This window comes from Paramisgurnus dabryanus, chromosome 7, assembly GCF_030506205.2.
Source record: "Paramisgurnus dabryanus chromosome 7, PD_genome_1.1, whole genome shotgun sequence".
Lineage (NCBI taxonomy): Eukaryota > Metazoa > Chordata > Actinopteri > Cypriniformes > Cobitidae > Paramisgurnus > Paramisgurnus dabryanus.
In genome coordinates, this window is record NC_133343.1 from 39,060,274 (window position 1) to 39,079,765 (window position 19,492).

Genomic DNA, 19,492 nt, shown 5'->3' on the forward strand with positions numbered 1-19,492 from the left:
ATTGTCAATAACCGAAGGACAGTTGCAGTAGACAAGAACATAGATTATTTTTGTTGATTACTTTGCATTTTTTCATCTGAAATCATTAGGTTTACCTAAGTTCTTCAGTCTGCTTATCCAAACGCAACTTTACATCCTTCTGTGCCCTTTTCGGCTTGACCCCGGTGATTGCTGCTTGCAGCTATATTTATTATAATAATTATTCTGCTTCTTCTTCCGCCATTGCGGTCTATGGCAGCCCATAGAACGGTACGTAGGAAAGTTATGAAATTTGGCACTCTGATAAAGGACAGTCCAAATATTATCCACAGCAAATTTGGAGTCTCTATCTCAAACCCGCTAGCGCCACCAACAGTCCAAAGTTGCACTTACGTTTTTGCTTATAACTTTTGATCCGTAAGTCCTAGAAACGAAATTCTTGTTTCCTCTGATTCCTTGGCTCAAGACGATTCGATTGTACCCTATGACGTCATTTTCCGTCATGAAAATTTTTCCGCCATTTTGAATTATTCGTAAAACCTACTTTTGCGAACTCGTCCTAGAGTTTTTACCCGATTGCCGCAAAAATTGGTATGTAGCATCTAGAGACCCTCACGGCAAAAAGTTATTAAAAGAATTTTGATAAATCAATCCATTGTTGTATAGCGCGTCAACAAATTTTACGTAGAGCGCAAAAAAACAGATTTTAGGCTGTATCTTCGTCAAACTTAGGCCTATTGACACGACACTTGGTACTTTTGATGCCAGTCAGGAACTGAGTGTGCATGCACAGATTCGTCGCTGCGCCACCTAGTGGCCAGACAGATGTTTTATACACCTATAACTTTGGCTGCGATCAACGTATTTTGACGGGACTTGATTTTTAAGAGTCCTGAGTAGATGCCGAGTCCAACGATACCAAACATGCCAGATTTCGTCTTACGGTTAGCCCTGTGCATTAAAATAGCGCTTAAAAAACACGCGCGAATAACTCCGCCAGCGTTATTCCGATCGACTCGAAAACACCATAGGAAGAACATTGCATTACCTTCTGAACAAAAAGTTCTATTGGCGTTATATTAAAATTTTCATCAGAAATGGCCGAAAATTGCAAAAAACGAAAAATTACCTTTAAAATTTGTGGTTTTTACACATAATTGGTTATAACTTCGCAACGAAAAGAGATTTTTTCACCAGATTTGATACGCTGATGTATGAGCAGAGTCTGAGGCCACACAAAAAAATTGGTATGCCTGAACCACTAGGTGGCCCTATAATTGAACAAAATATTTCATATCAAGCAAGCCCTATGGTCATACAACTATTTCTTTGCCGAACTAAAGTGTATAGTAATGAGAATAGATAGATGTAACGCAGTCATGACCTGAGGTTGCATGCACGATTCTGTCGTACCGCCCCCTAGTGGTTTGGAGATAGAAAATAGCTATTTTTGCCTAAAACTACTGCAACAGCACATCTAAAACCATGAGTCATCATGGATTCTTCATTTCATGGCTTGGACTGTAATCACTGGTGGATGTGAATTTACTCTCTAGCAACCAATGAGAAAACCTTATGAACCGTTTTTGAAAGAGCTTTTTCTCTGCATCAGAACATCGTAGAGACATGGGGATGGTCTCTTTTGACTGATTCAACGTGTTGTAACATGTTGTGACCCATATTATGCCTTTGCAAACATCACTCACATGTCCTTCTGTGCTCTAATGTTCCATGATTGTCAATAACATAGATTATTTTTGTTGATTACTTTTGCGTTTTTTTTCATCTGAAATCATGAGGTTTACATAGGTTCTTTAGTATTCTTATCCAAACTCAACTTTACACCCTTCTGTGCCCTTTTCGGCTTTACCCCGGTATTGCTGCTTGCAGCTATATTTAGGGGTCAAGCCCAGAATGGGCGAAGACCCCTATTGTATCTGTTAGTTTTCTTTTTAGGGGTCAAGCCCCGAAGGGGCGTAGAACCCTATTGTTATTGTTAGTTTTCTTATTATTAGGGGTCAAGCCCAGAATGGGCGAAGACCCCTATTGTATCTGTTAGTTTTCTTTTTCTTTTTTTTCTTTTTCTTTTTCTTCCTCCGCCATTGCGGTCTATGGCAGCCTATAGCAGCGTACATAGGAAAGTTATGAAATTTGGCACTCTGATAGAGGACTGTCCAAAAAGTCTCCACAGCAAATTTGAAGTTTGTATCTCTAACCCGCTAGCGCCACCAACAGTCCAAATTTGCACTTATGTACTTGCTTATAACTTCTGACCCGTAAGTCCTAGACACTAAATTCTTGTATCCTCTGATTCCTTGGCTCAAGACGATTCGATTGGACCCTATGACGTCATTTTCCGTCATGAAAAATTTTCCGCCATTTTGATTTATTCATAAAACCTACTTTTGCGAACTTGTCCTAGAGCTTTTGCCCAATTGCCATGAAAAACGATATGTAGCATCTAGAGACACTCAGGGCAAAAAGTTATTAAAAGAATTTTGATAAACCATTCCGTTTTCGTATAACGTGTCAACAAATTTTACGTAGAGCCCAAAAAAACAGGTTTTAGTGTGTATCTTCGCCAATCTTATGTCTATTGACGCCAAACTTGGTAGTTGTGATGCCAGTGAGGATCTGAGGGGGCATGCAGACTTTCGTCACAGCACCACCTAGCGGTCATACGAATGTTGTACATGCTTATAACTTTGGCTGTGATCTGTGTTTTTTCACAGGACTTGTTTCGCTGAAGTCCAGAATAGTTGCCGAGTCCAACGTTACCAAACATGCCAGATTTCGCCTTACGGTTAGCCCTGCGCATCAAAACAGCACTTAAAAAACACGCGCGAATATCTCTGCGAGCATAATTCTGATCGACTCGAAAACACCATAGGAAGAACATTGCATTACCTTCTGAACAAAAAGTTCTATTGGCGTTATATTAAAATTTTCATCAGAAATGGCCGAAAATTGCAAAAAACGAAAAATTACCTTAAAATTTTCAGTTTTTACACATGAATGGTTATAACTTCGTAACGCAAAGAGATTTTTTCACCATATTTGATACGCTGATGTACGACCACAAAAAAATTGTATGCTTGCACTACTAGTTGGCCTTATAATTGAACAAAACCCTTAAAATCAAGCCACCCTATGGTCATACAACTGTTTCTTCACTAAACTAAAGTGTATAGTCATAAAACTAGCTAGATGTAACACAGTTATGACCTGAGGTTGCATGCACAACTTTGTCATTGCGCCACCTAGTGGTTTTGAGATAGAAATATGGTATTTTTGCCTAAAACTACTCCAACAGTACATCTAAAATCTTGGGTCATCATGTATTATTCCTTTCATGGCTTGGAGATCATTGGTGCATGCCAATTAACTCCTTAGCAACCAATTAGGATACCTTATCAATCCTTTTTACAAGAGCTATATCTCTGCGTCAGAACACTGTAGAGACATGGGGATGGTCTCTTTTGACTCATTAACACCACTGTAACATTTTGTGAGCTGAGTATTGCCACTGCAAGCACCACTCACATTTTCTTCAGTGTTCTAGATGTCAATGCTCCTCGAGAAGAGAGGGAGAGATTACACTGAATGAAAACACAGCTTTTTTGCTGATAACTGTTATATTATTTAGTCTGAAATCAAGAGATTTTCCTAGGTTCTTTAAACTGCTCATCCGAATTCAACTTTACTTTCTTCTGTGCCCTTTTTGGCTTGACCCCGGCATTGCTGCTTGCAGCTATATTTAGGGGTCAAGCCCAGAATGGGCGAAGACCCCTATTGTTTCTGTTAGTTTTCTTTTTCTTTTTCTTTTTCTTTTTCTTTTTCTTCCTCCGCCATTGCGGTCTATGGCAGCCTATAGAACCGTACGTAGGAAAGTTATGAAATTTGGCACACTGATAGAGGACTGTCCAAAAAGTCTCCACAGCAAATTTGAAGTCTGTATCTCTAACCCGCTAGCGCCACCAACAGTCCAAATTTGCACTTATGTATTTGCCTATAACTTCTGACCCGTAAGTCCTAGACACTAAATTCTTGTATCCTCTGATTCCTTGGCTCAAGACGATTCGATTGGACCCTATGACGTCATTTTCCGTCATGAAAAATTTTCCGCCATTTTGATTTATTCATAAAACCTACTTTTGCGAACTTGTCCTAGAGCTTTTGCCCAATTGCCACGAAAAATGGTATGTAGCATCTAGAGACACTCAGGGCAAAAAGTTATTAAAAGAATTTTGATAAACCATTCCGTTTTCGTATAGCGCGTCAACAAATTTTACGTAGAGCCCAAAAAACAGGTTTTAGTGTGTATCTTTGCCAATCTTATGTCTATTGACGCCACACTTGGTAGTTGTGATGCCAGTGAGGATCTGAGGGGGCATGCAGAGTTTCGTCACAGCACCACCTAGTGGTCATACGAATGTTGTACATGCTTATAACTTTGGCTCTGATCTGTGTTTTTTCACGGGACTTGTTTCGCTGAAGTCCAGAATAGTTGCCGAGTCCAACCTTACCAAACATGCCAGATTTCGCCTTACGGTTAGCCCTGCGCAGCAAAACAGCACTTAAAAAACACGCGCGAATATCTCCGCGAGCGTAATTCTGATCGACTCGAAAACATCATAGGAAGAATATTGCATTACCTTCTGAACAAAAAGTTCTATTGGCGTTGTATTAAAATTTTCATCAGAAATGGCCGAAAATTGCAAAAAACGAAAAATTACCTTTAAATTTTCTGTTTTTACACATAAATGGTTATAACTTCGTAACGCAAAGAGATTTTTTCACCATATTTGATACGCTGATGTACGACCACAGTCTGAGGCTACACAAAAAAAATTGTATGGTTGCACCACTAGTTGGCCTTATAATTGAACAAAACCTTTGAAATCAAGCCACCCAATGGTCATACAACTGTTTCTTCACTAAACTAAAGTGTATAGTCATAAAACTAGCTAGATGTAACACATTTATGACCTGAGGTTGCATGCACGAATTTTGTCATTGCGCCACCTACTGGTTTTGAGACAGAATATGGCATTTTTTTGGCCTAAAACTACTGCAACAACACATCTAAAACCATGAGTCATCATGGATTATTCCTTTCATGGCTTTGACTATAATCACTAGAGGATGTCCATTTACTCTCTAGCAACCAATGAGAATACGTTATCAACTGTTTTTGCAAGAGCTTTTTCTCTGTATCAGTACATCACAGAGACATGGGGATGGTCTCTTTTGACTCTTTTAACTTGTTGTAACATGTTGTGACCCATGTTTGCCCACTGTAAGCATCACATACATGTCCTTCAGTGCTCTAATGTTCCATGATTGTCAATAACCGAAGGACAGTTGCAGTAGACAAGAATATAGATTATTTTTGTTGATTACTTTGCATTTTTTCATCTGAAATCATTAGGTTTACCTAAGTTCTTCAGTCTGCTTATCCAAACGCAACTTTACATCCTTCTGTGCCCTTTTCGGCTTGACCCCGGTATTGCTGCTTGCAGCTATATTGGTAATTGTTTCTGTTAGTAAATTTTTCTTCTTCCACCATTGCGGTCTATGGCAGCCCATAGAACCGTATGTAGGAAAGTTATGAAATTTGGCACACTGATAGAGGACAGACAAAAAAAATCCACAGCAATTTTTGAGTGTCTATCTCAAACCCGCTAGCGCCACCAACAGTCCAAAATTGCACTTAGGTTTTTGCTTATAACTTCTGATCCGTAAGTCCTAGAAACGAAATTCTTGTTTCATCTGATTCCTGGGCTCAAGACGATTCGATAGGACCCTATGACGTCATTTTCCGTCATGAAAATTTTTCTGCCATTTTGAACTATTCGTAAAACCTACTTTTGCGAACTCGTCCTAGAGTTTTTACCCGATTGACACGAAAATCGGTATGCAGCATCTAGAGACAATCAAGGCAAAAAGTTATTAAAAGAATTCCGATAAACCAATCAGTTGTCGTATAGCGCATCAACGAATTTTACGTAGAGCACAAAAAACAGATTTTAGGCTGTATCTTCGCCAAACTTCAGCCTATTGGCACGACACTTGGTTCTTGAGATGCCAGTCAGGAACTGAATGTGCTTGCACAGTTTCGTTGCAGCGCCACCTATTGGCCAGACGAATGTTTTATACGCTTATAACTTTGGCTGTGATCGACATATTTTCATGGGACTTGTTTCCTTCAAGTTTTGAATAGTTGCCGAGTCCAACGATACCAAACATGCCAGGATTCGCCTTACGGTTAGCCCTGTGCATCAAAATAGCACTTAAAAAACACACACGAATATCTCCGCGAGCGTTATTCCGATTGACTCGAAAACACCATAGGAAGAACATTGCATTACCTTCTGAACAAAAAGTTCTATTGGCGTTATATTAAAATTTTCATCAGAAATGGCCGAAAATTGCAAAAAAACGAAAAATTACCTTTAAATTTTGTGTTTTTTACACATAAATGGTTATAACTTCGTAACGCAAAGAGATTTTTTCACCATATTTGATACGCTGATTTAAGACCACAGTATGTGGCTACACAATAAAAATTGGATGCTTGCACCACTAGTTGGCCTTATAATTGAACAAAACCTTTGAAATCAAGCCACCCTATGGTCATACAACTGTTTCTTCACTAAACTAAAGTGTATAGTCATAAAACTAGCTAGATGTAACAAAGTTATGACCTGAGGTTGCATGCACAAATTTTGTCATTGTGCCACCTACTGGTTTTGAGATAGAATATGGCATTTTTTGCCTAAACTACTGCAACAACACATCTAAAATCAGTCATCATGGATTATTCCTTTCATGGCTTTGACTATAATCACTGGGGGTTGCCAATTCACTCCCTAGCAACAAATGAGAATACCATATCAACCGTTTTTGCAAGAGCTATATCTTTGTGTCAGAACATCGTAGAGACACGGGGTGGGCTCTTTTGACTCATTAACACCACTGTAACATTTTGTGAGCTTAGTATTGCCACTGCAAGCACCACTCATTTTTACTTCAGTGTTCTAGTTATCAATGCTCGTCGAAAGAGAGGGAGAGATTTTACTAAATGAGAACACAGCTTTTTTGCTGATAACTGTTATATTGTTTTGTCTGAAATCAAGAGATTTTCCTAGGTTCTTTAAACTGCTCATCCAAAGTCAACTTTTCTTTCTGCTGTGCCTTTTTTGGCTTGACCCCGGTGATTGCTGCTTGCAGCTATATTTCTTTTTCTTTTTCTTCCTCCGCCATTGCGGTCTATGGCAGCCTATAGAACCGTACGTAGGAAAGTTATGAAATTTGGCACACTGATAGAGGACTGTCCAAAAAGTCTCCACAGCAAATTTGAAGTCTGTATCTCTAACCCGCTAGCGCCACCAACAGTCCAAATTTGCACTTATGTATTTGCTTATAACTTCTGACCCGTAAGTCCTAGACACTAAATTCTTGTATCCTCTGATATCTTTGGCTCAAGACGATTCGATTGGACCCTATGACGTCATTTTCCGTCATGAAAAATTTTCCGCCATTTTGATTTATTCATAAAACCTACTTTTGCGAACTTGTCCTAGAGCTTTTGCCCAATTGCCACGAAAAATGGTATGTAGCATCTAGAGACACTCAGGGCAAAAAGTTATTAAAAGAATTTTGATAAACCATTCCGTTTTCGTATAGCGCGTCAACAAATTTTACGTAGAGCCCAAAAAACAGGTTTTAGTGTGTATCTTCGGCAATCTTATGTCTATTGACGCCACACTTGGTAGTTGTGATTCCAGTGAGGATCTGAGGGGGCATGCAGAGTTTCGACACAGCACCACCTAGTGGTCATACGAATGTTGTACATGCTTATAACTTTGGCTCTGATCTGTGTTTTTTCACGGGACTTGTTTCGCTGAAGTCCAGAATAGTTGCCGAGTCCAACCTTACCAAACATGCCAGATTTCGCCTTACGGTTAGCCCTGCGCAGCAAAACAGCACTTAAAAAACACGCGCGAATATCTCCGCAAGCGTAATTCTGATCGACTCGAAAACATCATAGGAAGAATATTGCATTACCTTCTGAACAAAAAGTTCTATTTGCGTTGTATTAAAATTTTCATCAGAAATGGCCGAAAATTGCAAAAAACGAAAAATTACCTTTAAATTTTCTGTTTTTACACATAAATGGTTATTACTTCGTAACGCAAAGAGATTTTCTCACCATATTTGATACGCTGATGTACGACCACAGTCTGAGGCTACACAAAAAAAATTGTATGCTTGCACCACTAGTTGGCCTTATAATTGAATAAAACCTTTGAAATCAAGCCACCCTATGGTCATACAACTGTTTCTTCACTAAACTAAAGTGTATAGTCATAAAACTAGCTAGATGTAACACAGTTATGACCTGAGGTTGCATGCACGAATTTTGTCATTGCGCCACCTACTGGTTTTGAGATAGAATATGGCATTTTTTTGGCCTAAAACTACTGCAACAACACATCTAAAACCATGAGTCATCATGGATTATTCCTTTCATGGCTTTGACTATAATCACTAGTGGATGTCCATTTACTCTCTAGCAACCAATGAGAATACCTTATCAACTGTTTTTGCAAGAGCTTTTTCTCTGCATCAGAACATCGCAGAGACATGGGGATGGTCTCTTTTGACTCTTTTAACTTGTTGTAACATGTTGTGAACCATGTTTGCCCACTGTAAGCATCACATACATGTCCTTCAGTGCTCTAATGTCTCATGATTGTCAATAACCGAAGGACAGTTGCAGTAGACAAGAACATAGATTATTTTTGTTGATTACTTTGCATTTTTTCATCTGAAATCATTAGGTTTACCTAAATTCTTCAGTCTGCTTATCCAAACGCAACTTTACATCCTTCTGTGCCCTTTTCAGCTTGACCCCGGTGATTGCTGCTTGCAGCTATATTTATTATAATAATTAGGGGTCAAGCCCCGAAGGGGCGAAGACCCCTATTGTATCCGTTAGTTTTCTTTTTATTATTATTAGGGGTCAAGCCCCGAAGGGGCGTAGAACCCTATTGTTATTGTTAGTTCCCCTTCGAGGGAACTCGAGCTGCGTCGCCGAAGCTACGCTATGGGAACGCCCTCTGCGTGATTGCGTCTGAAGCACGTATGTCAAATCAGTCCAATGGTCAAGTGACACGTCATAGGCGGGTGACGTGGGAACCAGGAAGCTATAAAAAGAGCACCCAGCAAGCCAACTTCAGCTCTTTGTGCCTCAGCAAGCGAGTGTGTGTCATTATCATGTCTAAGTCCAAACAAAGTTTTAAGGAGTGTGCTTCCCCGTGTCCTCGTTTCATTACGAGCGAGGACTCGCATCATCTCTGTGTTATGTGCCTCGGGGCACAACACGCACGATCATCTCTTGAGAGGGGTGGTTGTGCACATTGTGATAGGATGCCGCTCCGTACGTTGCGATCGCGGCTCGCACTCTTCAAGGAGGGTGGTGAGCCGCGTGTTCCCCACGGTTCTGGCCCCGCTGCTGCCGAGGCAGAGCGGAAGCTGCGATCGTGGGGATCACAACTAGATCTCGCGGACGAGCTTGAGACGGGTCTCCCCCTTTCTCAGCCTTCACCCGCGGGATCTAGTGCCCCGTCTCTGGATTCGGAAGCACGCGCTGCGGTTTCTTCCGCCCAGGGCGGGAGCCCAGATTTGCATTTATCGTCGTCCGAGGAAGTCGATATTATGTCTGTCGACGTGGTGGACGCTGAGGAGCCTTCTCATTCGTCCCCCGCGTTCGATGATTTGATGGAGGTTGTTACTAATGCCGTGGCTCGCTTAAAATTAGACTGGCCGGCGGAGACACAGAGCGCGCGTCCTCAGAGTATGTTAGATGAGCGCTTTTTAAAACAGAAACCTCAACCTTCGCGGCGCAACATGCCTTTCTTTCCTGATCTCCACAGCGAGCTGTCGAGATCATGGAAAGCTCCGTATTCAGCCCGTGTTCATACCCCTCACGCCACCATGTATTCCAACATTGTGGGGATGGGTGAGCACGGATATTTAACGATGCCCCGGGTGGAGCAGACGCTTGCGAGCTATCTCTCCCCCGCTGCGGCGTCATCATTAAAATCGCCTTCGCTTCCCACGAAACCGGTTAGGTTAACCTCATCTTTAGTGGGTAAAGCTTATAAATCTGCAGGGCAGGCTGGGGCTTCACTGCATACCCTAGCTGTCTTACAGGCGTACCAAGCAGAACTGCTTAAAGATTTAGATACCGAGGCGGGGGGTACGTCTGATGTATTTAAAGAGCTTCGTCGAGTCACTGATGTGTCACTCAGGGCGATTAAAGAAACTGCGAAAGCCGTGGGTAGATCGATGGGAGCTCTCGTAGCCACGGAACGCCATTTATGGCTTAATCTGTCCGAGCTTAAAACCTCAGATAGGGCTTTTCTCTTAGACGCGCCCGTTGCGCCCTCCGGTCTCTTCGGCGATGCCGTTAATACTGTCATCGAGAGATTTGCGGAGGCTCGTAAGCAGTCGGCGGCGTTCGAACGCTATCTCCCCCGCCGTGCTCTTGATTATAGGGCTGCTGGGCGGGAGCAGCCATCGACATCATATAGAGCATCGCAAAAGCATAGTGTTGCCACTCGTGGTCCCCCTCAAAAAAACTGGGGTTCGGGCGGTCGCGCTCAGACATCATCCAAGCAGAAAACAGACCTGAGGGCTGTTATTATGGCGAGGAAGGCGTCGGCTAAAAAGAAGTCCTGAGAGACGTAGTGTCATATTTCCGAGGGCAGCCCCCAATCGGGGAGAGCCGGCAGTCACCTCACAACACGGTGCCCGGCTCTCCTCGATGCCCTCGGGATGCCAGTGTGTTAACCCCGCCGCAGTGTGTGTTTCGGGGCACAGCGGCTTCATATTCTTGTGTGCCTCGTGCGCGGGGCACGCAACACCTCTCTCCGAGGAGGGAGGCATTAATATCACCCAGGTTGAACCCTGCCAGTTTGGTTCAGGGCACCGGGAAAAGTTTAAGCAGTACACAAAAAGCCAGTCTCGAGAGGCTGGTCCCCCTTATAGAAAATTTGGCAGCGTGGAAACTCCTGCCAAACGTGTCTCAGTGGGTTCTGCAAATAATAGAAAAGGGCTACAAAATTCAGTTTTGCAACCAGCCACCCCAATTCAACGGCGTGTTATCTACCATAGTGGGTGCTGGGCAGACTCTAACAATGGAACAAGAAGTAGAAACTCTCTTGTGCAAGGAAGCCATAGAATGTGTTCCTCCTCACAACAGGGAGTCAGGGTTTTACAGCCGCTATTTCATAGTTCCAAAGAAAGACGGGGGGTTACGTCCGATTTTAGATCTACGTCATCTGAACCGGTCTGTTGCAAAACTAAAGTTCAAGATGTTAACTATAAAGCAGATCGTCACACAAATCAGATCCGAGGACTGGTTTGTGACGATAGATCTAAAAGACGCGTATTTTCACATATCTATCCTTCCGCAACACAGGAGATTCCTGAGGTTCGCCTTCGGGGGCGTGGCTTACCAATATCGGGTTCTCCCTTTCGGTCTATCTCTGTCACCCCATACATTTACAAAGTGCATGGATGCAGCGCTGGCTCCATTACGACTCCGGGGCATCCGTGTCTTAAACTACATAGACGATTGGCTAATTTTAGCCCAATCAGAGAGTATGGCAGCGCAGCATCGAGATGCTGTGCTGACCCACATGAGAGAACTGGGGTTAAGGCTAAATGCAAAGAAAAGCATGCTCTCTCCAGTACAGAGGACAGCTTTTCTTGGCGTTATATGGGATTCAACAACAATGCAGGCACATCTGTCCCCTGCTCGTGTGGAATCCATTCTTTTGGCTGTAGGCAGAGTGAAGTTAGGCCAGTCACACACTGTAAAACAATTTCAGAGGTTGTTGGGGCTCATGGCAGCAGCGTCCAATGTGATACCCCTTGGGCTGCTTCACATGAGACCGCTACAGTGGTGGCTCAAAACCAAAGGGTTTTCCCCGAGGGGCAACCCGTTCCGTCTGATCAGGGTCACGCGCAGATGTCTTCGTGCCTTAGATCTTTGGAAGAGACCATGGTTTCTCTCCCAAGGACTGATGTTGGGGGCTCAGTACCGTCGAGTTACACTGACAACGGATGCTTCCCTCACAGGCTGGGGAGCAACTATGGGGAGCCATCTGGCTCATGGATTATGGGGGGCCAGACAGCTCAGCTGGCACATAAATTGCCTAGAGATGATGGCAGTGTTTTACGCCCTGAGATGTTTCATCCCTCACCTGCGGGGCCATCACGTGTTAGTCCGGACAGACAACACGTCGGTAGTCGCGTACATCAACCACCAGGGGGGTTTGCGTTCACGCCCTTTGTACAAATTGGCGCGGCATATCCTTCTGTGGACACAGGGGAAGTTGCTGTCCCTCAGAGCAGTATACATTCCCGGGTGTCTGAATCAGGGAGCAGACGTCCTGTCGAGACAGGGGCTGAGGCCCGGGGAGTGGAGGCTCCACCCTCAGGTGGTGGAGTCCATCTGGACGAGATTTTACCAGGCGGAAGTGGATCTGTTTGCGTCCAGAGAGACGACACACTGTCCGCTATGGTTTTCTCTCACACATCCAGCACCGCTGGGACTGGATGCCATGGTTCAGCCATGGCCGAGGCTACGGCTGTACGCTTTTCCCCCGATCGCTCTGCTCCCGGGAGTTCTGGAGAGGGTTCGTCGCAACAACGTCCGCTTGTTGTTGGTAGCCCCACTCTGGCCGAACCGAATATGGTTCTCGGACCTGGTGTCCCTCCTCGACGGCTCACCTTGGGAAATACCCGTCAGGAGGGATCTCCTCTCTCTGGCGGGTGGCTCGATTCTTCACCCCCGCCCAGAGTTATGGAAACTGTGGGTCTGGCCTCTGAGGGGGCCAGACTCATAGAATCTGGTCTCTCAGCTGAGGCTGCTGAGACCATTCTTCACTCCAGAGCTCCCTCCACGAGGAAGCTTTATGCCTTTAAATGGAGAGTCTTTACTTCCTGGTGCAGCAAACACCTGCATGACCCTGTGAACTGCCCAATTGGTACAGTCTTGGAGTTTCTGCAGGAAAAGTTCACCACAGGGTTATCTCCTTCTACACTGAAGGTGTATGTGGCGGCCATCTCGGCTTACCATGTTCCTTTGGTCGGGCAATCCCTTGGGAGAGACCCGCTGGTGGTTCGCTTCCTTCGTGGCACTCGGAGGCTGAGGCCTGTAGTCCGACCCAGGGTCCCAGCTTGGGACCTGGCCGTTGTGCTGGAAGGTCTGTCCATGGCTCCGTTTGAGCCCATTGAGACCGTTCCAGTCAAGTTTGTGGCACTTAAGACAGTACTTCTGTTGGTAGTCACTTCTCTGAGGAGAGTGGGTGACCTTCAGGCCCTGTCGGTTTCCCCTACGTGCCTTGAATTCGCACCGGGGATGGTTAAGGCTTTCTTGTACCCAAGGCCCAGCTATGTGCCTAAGGTACCGACTAATGTGCCACGACCTGTCGTACTTCAGGCCCTCTGTCCTCCCCCATTTAGGGATAGGAATCAGGAAAAGCTTAACTTGGTGTGTCCAGTGCGAGCACTGGATGCCTATGTTCACAGATCTTCTTTGTGGAGGAGGTCTGAGCAACTGTTTGTGTGCTTTGGCTCGCCCAAGAAAGGCCTGCCGGCGACCAAGCAGACACTCAGTAAGTGGATAGTTGAGACTATCTCTCTGGCTTATGAGACCACTGGACGGCCTTCACCTATCGCCGTCAGGGCTCATTCTACCCGGGGTATGGCAGCCTCTAAGGCCTTGTGGCTAGGGGCTTCAATGCAGGATGTCTGTGATGCGGCAGGCTGGTCCTCTCCGCTCACATTCGTTCGGTTTTACGAGTAAGATGTTGGTGCTACGCCTGGAGCCCAGGTGCTCATGTCTTAAGCTGTGCGCGTTTTTACACACAGACAGGCATTTGGTAGTATGGTGTTTTGGTACATCGTTCCCATAGCGTAGCTTCGGCGACGCAGCTCGAGTTCCCTCGAAGGGGAACGTCTCGGGTTACGAATGTAACCATTGTTCCCCGAGAAGGGAACGAGACGCTGCGTCTCCCTGCCATACTCCCTGCATCCCTGTCTCGCCTTGCTTCGGCACAATTTAGCTGAAGTTGGCTTGCTGGGTGCTCTTTTTATAGCTTCCTGGTTCCCACGTCACCCGCCTATGACGTGTCACTTGACCATTGGACTGATTTGACATACGTGCTTCAGACGCAATCACGCAGAGGGCGTTCCCATAGCATAGCTTCGGCGACGCAGCGTCTCGTTCCCTTCTCGGGGAACAATGGTTACATTCGTAACCCGAGACGTTTTCTTCTTCTTATTAGGGGTCAAGCCCCGAAGGGGCGTAGAACCCTATTGTTATTGTTAGTTTTCTTATTATTATTAGGGGTCAAGCCACGAAGTGGCGTAGACACCTATTGTTATTGTTAGTTTTCTTATTATTATTCATCCTAGTTCTTCCGCCATTGAAGTCAATGGCAGCCCATAGAATCGTACGTAGGAAAGTTATGTAATTTGGCACACATGTAGAGGACAGTCTTAGAAGTTACTATAGCAACATTGGTGTGTCTAACTCAAACCCTCTAGCGCCACCAACAGTCCAAAAATCCACTTATGTTCATGCTCATAACTTCTTACCCGTGAGTCCTAGACAATAAATTCTTGTTTCCTCTGAATCCTTGGCTCATGATGATTCAATTGCACACATTGATGTCATTTGTGTCATGCACATCTTTCCGCCATTTTGAATTTTCCGTAAAACCTACTTTTTCGAACTCCTCCTAGAGCGTTTGTCCGATTTGCATGTCATTTGGTATGTAGCATCTAGAGACACCCCAGACAAAAAGTTATCAAAAGCTTTTTGATAGACCAATGCGTTCTCGTATACAGTGACAACATATAAGGCGGCGAGCACGCCAAAACGGTCGTGAGGCCGTATCTTCGCAAAACTTTTGTGTATCGACACGAAACTTGGTATATGTCATTACAGTCATGACCTGAGGGTACCTGCAACGTTTCGTCTCAGCGCCACCTAGTGGTCACGAGATTCGAAAAATGCTTATTTTTGCTTATAACTACTTCAAACTTGAGTCTAAAATCATGAAGGTGGTTTTGTTAGATTCCTTGAGGCATGCCGAGTCAAACGATAACAAACGGTTTTCGGTTGGCCATTTTGGGTGTCGGCCATTTTGAATTTTCTCATTAAGTTCAGTATTTCACAGACAAAATGGCGTATCGCTACGAAATTTGGCATGGTTCATCAGTGACATGTTCTGAGCGCACCTATAAATCTTTAGGACAGCGCCACCTAGTGGTCAGGATATGTAAAGAAATTGTTTAAAATCTTTATAGCATTTGATTCATTTGCCACACTGACATGAGACTTCACTCTATTGATTCCTTGGCTCGTGCTAAGTCCGACGGTACCAAATATGTCTGAGTCAAACCTACTTCCTGTCAGCCATTTTGAATTATATTGAACACCTACTTTTTCGAACTCCTCCTAGAGCGCTTGTTTGATTGGCTTGATTTTTGGTACGCATCATCTAGAGACACTCTAGACAAAAAGTTATCAAAAGCTTTCCGGTAGACCTATCCGTTCTCGTATAACGCATCAAAGAATGCGAGGGCGAGCACGCCAAAATGTGTTTGAGCCTGTATCTTCGCAAAACTTTTGCCTATTGATATGAGACCTGGTATATGTCATAACAGTTATGACGTAAGGGTGCATGCACCGTTTCGTCACAGCGCCCCCTAGTGGTCACGAGATATAAAAATTTCTATTTTTGCTTATAACTACTGCAAACTTAAATGTAAAATTATGAGAGTAGTCTTGTTAGATTTCGTGAGGCATGCCGAGTCAAACGATACCAAATGGTTTTTGGTCGGCCATTTTGTGTGTCGGCCATTTTGAGTTTTTTTTTAGTTCAAGCATTTCAGAAACGCAATTGCGTATTGTTATGAAACTTGGTATGGTTCATCAGCAACATGTTCTGAGAGGGCTTGTAAACTTTTTGGCGCCCCCTAGTGGTCAAGAGATTTGAAGCTATATCTCTGCATCTCTTTATCGTATTTACACCAAATTTGGTGGGTGTCATCACAATCATGACCTGAGTCACCATCTATTGTTTTGGTCAGTGCCCCCTAGTGGTCAAGTCATTTAAGGCTATATCTCCGTATCGCTTTATCGTATTTACACTAAATTTGGTATGTGTCATCACAGTCATGGCCTGAGGCACCATCTATTGTTTCGGCACAGTGCCACCTAGTGGTCTCAAGATACAAAAAATTGCAATTTTTTCCCTAAAACTAATGCAAACTTAGATCTTGAATCATGACCGTCATCACGTATGAATCATTTTTGCCATGTTTGGCTTGACCCCGGTATCGCTGCTTGCAGCTATATTTATTATTATTATTATTATTATTATTATTTTTCTTCCTCGTTCTTCCGCCGAAAGTCAATGGCAGCCCATAGAACCGTACATAGGAAAGTTATGAATTTTGGCACACATGTAGAGGACAGTCTCAGAAGTTACTATAGCAACATTGGTGTGTCTGACTTAAACCCTCTAGCGCCACCAACAGTCCAAAAATCCACTTATGTTCATGCTCATAACTTCTGGCCCATGAGTCCTAGAAACTAAATTCTTGTTTCCTCTAAATCCCTGGCTCATGATGATTCAAATGCACACATTGATGTCATTTGTGTCATGCACATCTTTCCGCCATTTTGAATTTTTCGTAAAACCTACTTTTTCGAACTCCTCCTAGAGCGTTCGTCCGATTTGCATGTCCTTTGGTATGTAGCATCTAGAGACACCCCAGACAAAAAGTTATCAAAAGCTTTTTGATAGACCAATGCGTTCTCGTATAAATTGACAACATATATGGCGGCGAGCACGCCAAAACGGACGTGAGGCCGTATCTTCGCAAAACTTTATTGTATCGACACGAAACTTGGTATATGTCATTACAGTCATGACCTGAGGGTGCCTGCAACGTTTCGTCGCAGCGCCACCTAGTGGTCACGAGATTCGAAAAATGCCTATTTTTGCTTATAACTTCTTCAAACTTGAGTCTAAAATCATGAAGGTGGTCTTGTTAGATTCCTTGAAGCATGCCGAGTCAAACGATACCAAACGGTTTTCTGTCGGCCATTTTGGGTGTCGGCCATTTTGAATTTTCTCATTAAGTTCAGTATTTCACAAACAGATTGGCTTATCGCTACGAAATTTGGCATGGTTCATCAGTGACATGTTCTGAGCGCACCTATAAATCTTTAGGACGGCGCCACCTAGTGGTCAGGATATGTAAAATAAATTTTTAAAATCTTTATATCATTTGATTAAATTGCCACTATGACATAAGACTTCACTCTATTGATTCCTTGGCTCATGCTGAGTCCGACTGTACCAAATATGTCAGAGTCAAACCTACTTCCTGTCGGCCATTTTGATTTATATTGAACAGCTACTTTTTCAAACTCCTCCTAGAGCGCTCGTGTGATTGACTTGATTTTTGGTATGCATCATCTAGAGACACTCTAGACAAAAAGTTATCAAAAGATTTTCGGTAGACCTATCCGTTGTCGTATAACGCATCAAAGAATGCGAGGGCGAGCACGCCAAAATGTGTTTGAGCCTGTATCTTCGCAAAACTTTTGCGTATTAATATGAGACTTGGTATATGTCATAACAGTGATGACTTGAGGGTGCATGCACCATTTCGTCACACTGCCCCCTACTGGTCACGAGATATAAAAAATGTCTATTTTTGGTTATAACTACTGCAAATTTGAATGTAAAATTATGAGACTGGTCTTGTTAGATTTCATGAGGCATGCCGAGTCAAACGATACCAAATGGTTTTTGGTCGGCCATTTTGTGTGTCGGCCATTTTGAATTTTTCTTTAAGTTCAAGTATTTCAGAAACGCAATTGCGTATTGTTATGAAACTTGGTATGGTTCATCAGCAACATGTTCTGGGAGGACTTGTAAACTTTTCGGTGCCCCCTAGTGGTCAAGAGATTTGAAGCTATATCTCTGCATCTCTTTATCGTATTTACACCAAATTTGGTGGGTGTCATCACAATCAAGACCTGAGTCACAATTTATTTTTTGGTCAGTGCCCCCTAGTGGTCAAGTCATTTAAGGCTATATCTCTGCATCTCTTCATTGTATTCACACCAAATTTGGTGGGTGTCATCACAATGAAGACCTGAGTCACAATTTATTTTTTGGTCAGTGCCCCCTAGTGGTCAAGTCATTTAAGGCTATATCTCCGTATCGCTTTATTGTATTTACACTAAATTTGAAATGTGTCATCACAGTCATGACCTGAGGCACCATCTATTCTTTCGGCACAGTGCCACCTAGTGGTCTCAAGATACGAAAAAATTGCTTTTTTTCATAAAACTAATGCAAACTTAGATCTTAAATCATGGCAGTCATCACGTATGAATCATTTTTTGCCATATTTGGCTTGACCCCGGTATCGCTGCTTGCAGCTATATTTATTATTATTATTCTTCCTCTTCCGCCATTGAAGTCAATGGCAGCCCATAGAACCGTACATAGGAAAGTTATGAAATTTGGCACACATGTACAGGACAGTCTTAGAAGTTACTATAGCAAATTTGGTGTGTCTAACTCAAACTCTCTAGCGCCACCAACAGTCCAAAAGTCCACTAATGTTCATGCTCATAACTTCTGACCCGTGAGTCCTAGAAACTAAATTCTTGTTTCCTCTGAATCCTTGGCTCATGTTGATTCAATTGCACACATTGATGTCATTTGTGTCATGCACATCTTTCCGCCATTTTGAATTTTCCGTAAAACCTACTTTTTCGAACTCCTCCTAGAGCGTTTGTCCGATTTGCATGTCCTTTGATATATAGCATCTAGAGACACCTCTGACAAAAAGTTATCAAAAGCTTTTTTATAGACCAATGCGTTCTCGTATAAATTAACAACATATATGGCGGCGAGCACGCCAAAACAGACGTGTGGCTGTATCTTCGCAACACTTTGGTGTATCGACACGAAACTTGGTATATGTCATTACAGTCATGAACTGAGGGTGCCTGCAACGTTTCGTCACAGCGCCACCTAGTGGTCACGAGATTCGAAAAATGCCTATTTTCGCTTATAACTACTTCAAACTTGAGTCTAAAATCATGAAGTTGGTCTTGTTAGATTCCTTGAGGCATGCCGAGTCAAACGATACCAAACGGTTTTCAGTCGGCCATTTTGGGTGTCGGCCATTTTGAATTTTCTCATTAAGTTCAGTATTTCACAAACAGAATGGCGTATCGCTACGAAATTTGGCATGGTTCATCAGTGACATGTTCTGAGCGCACCTATAAATCTTTAGGACGGCGCCACCTAGTGGTCAGGATATGTAAATAAATTGTTTAAAATCTTTATATCATTTGATTAAATTGCCACTATGACATAAGACTTCACTCTAT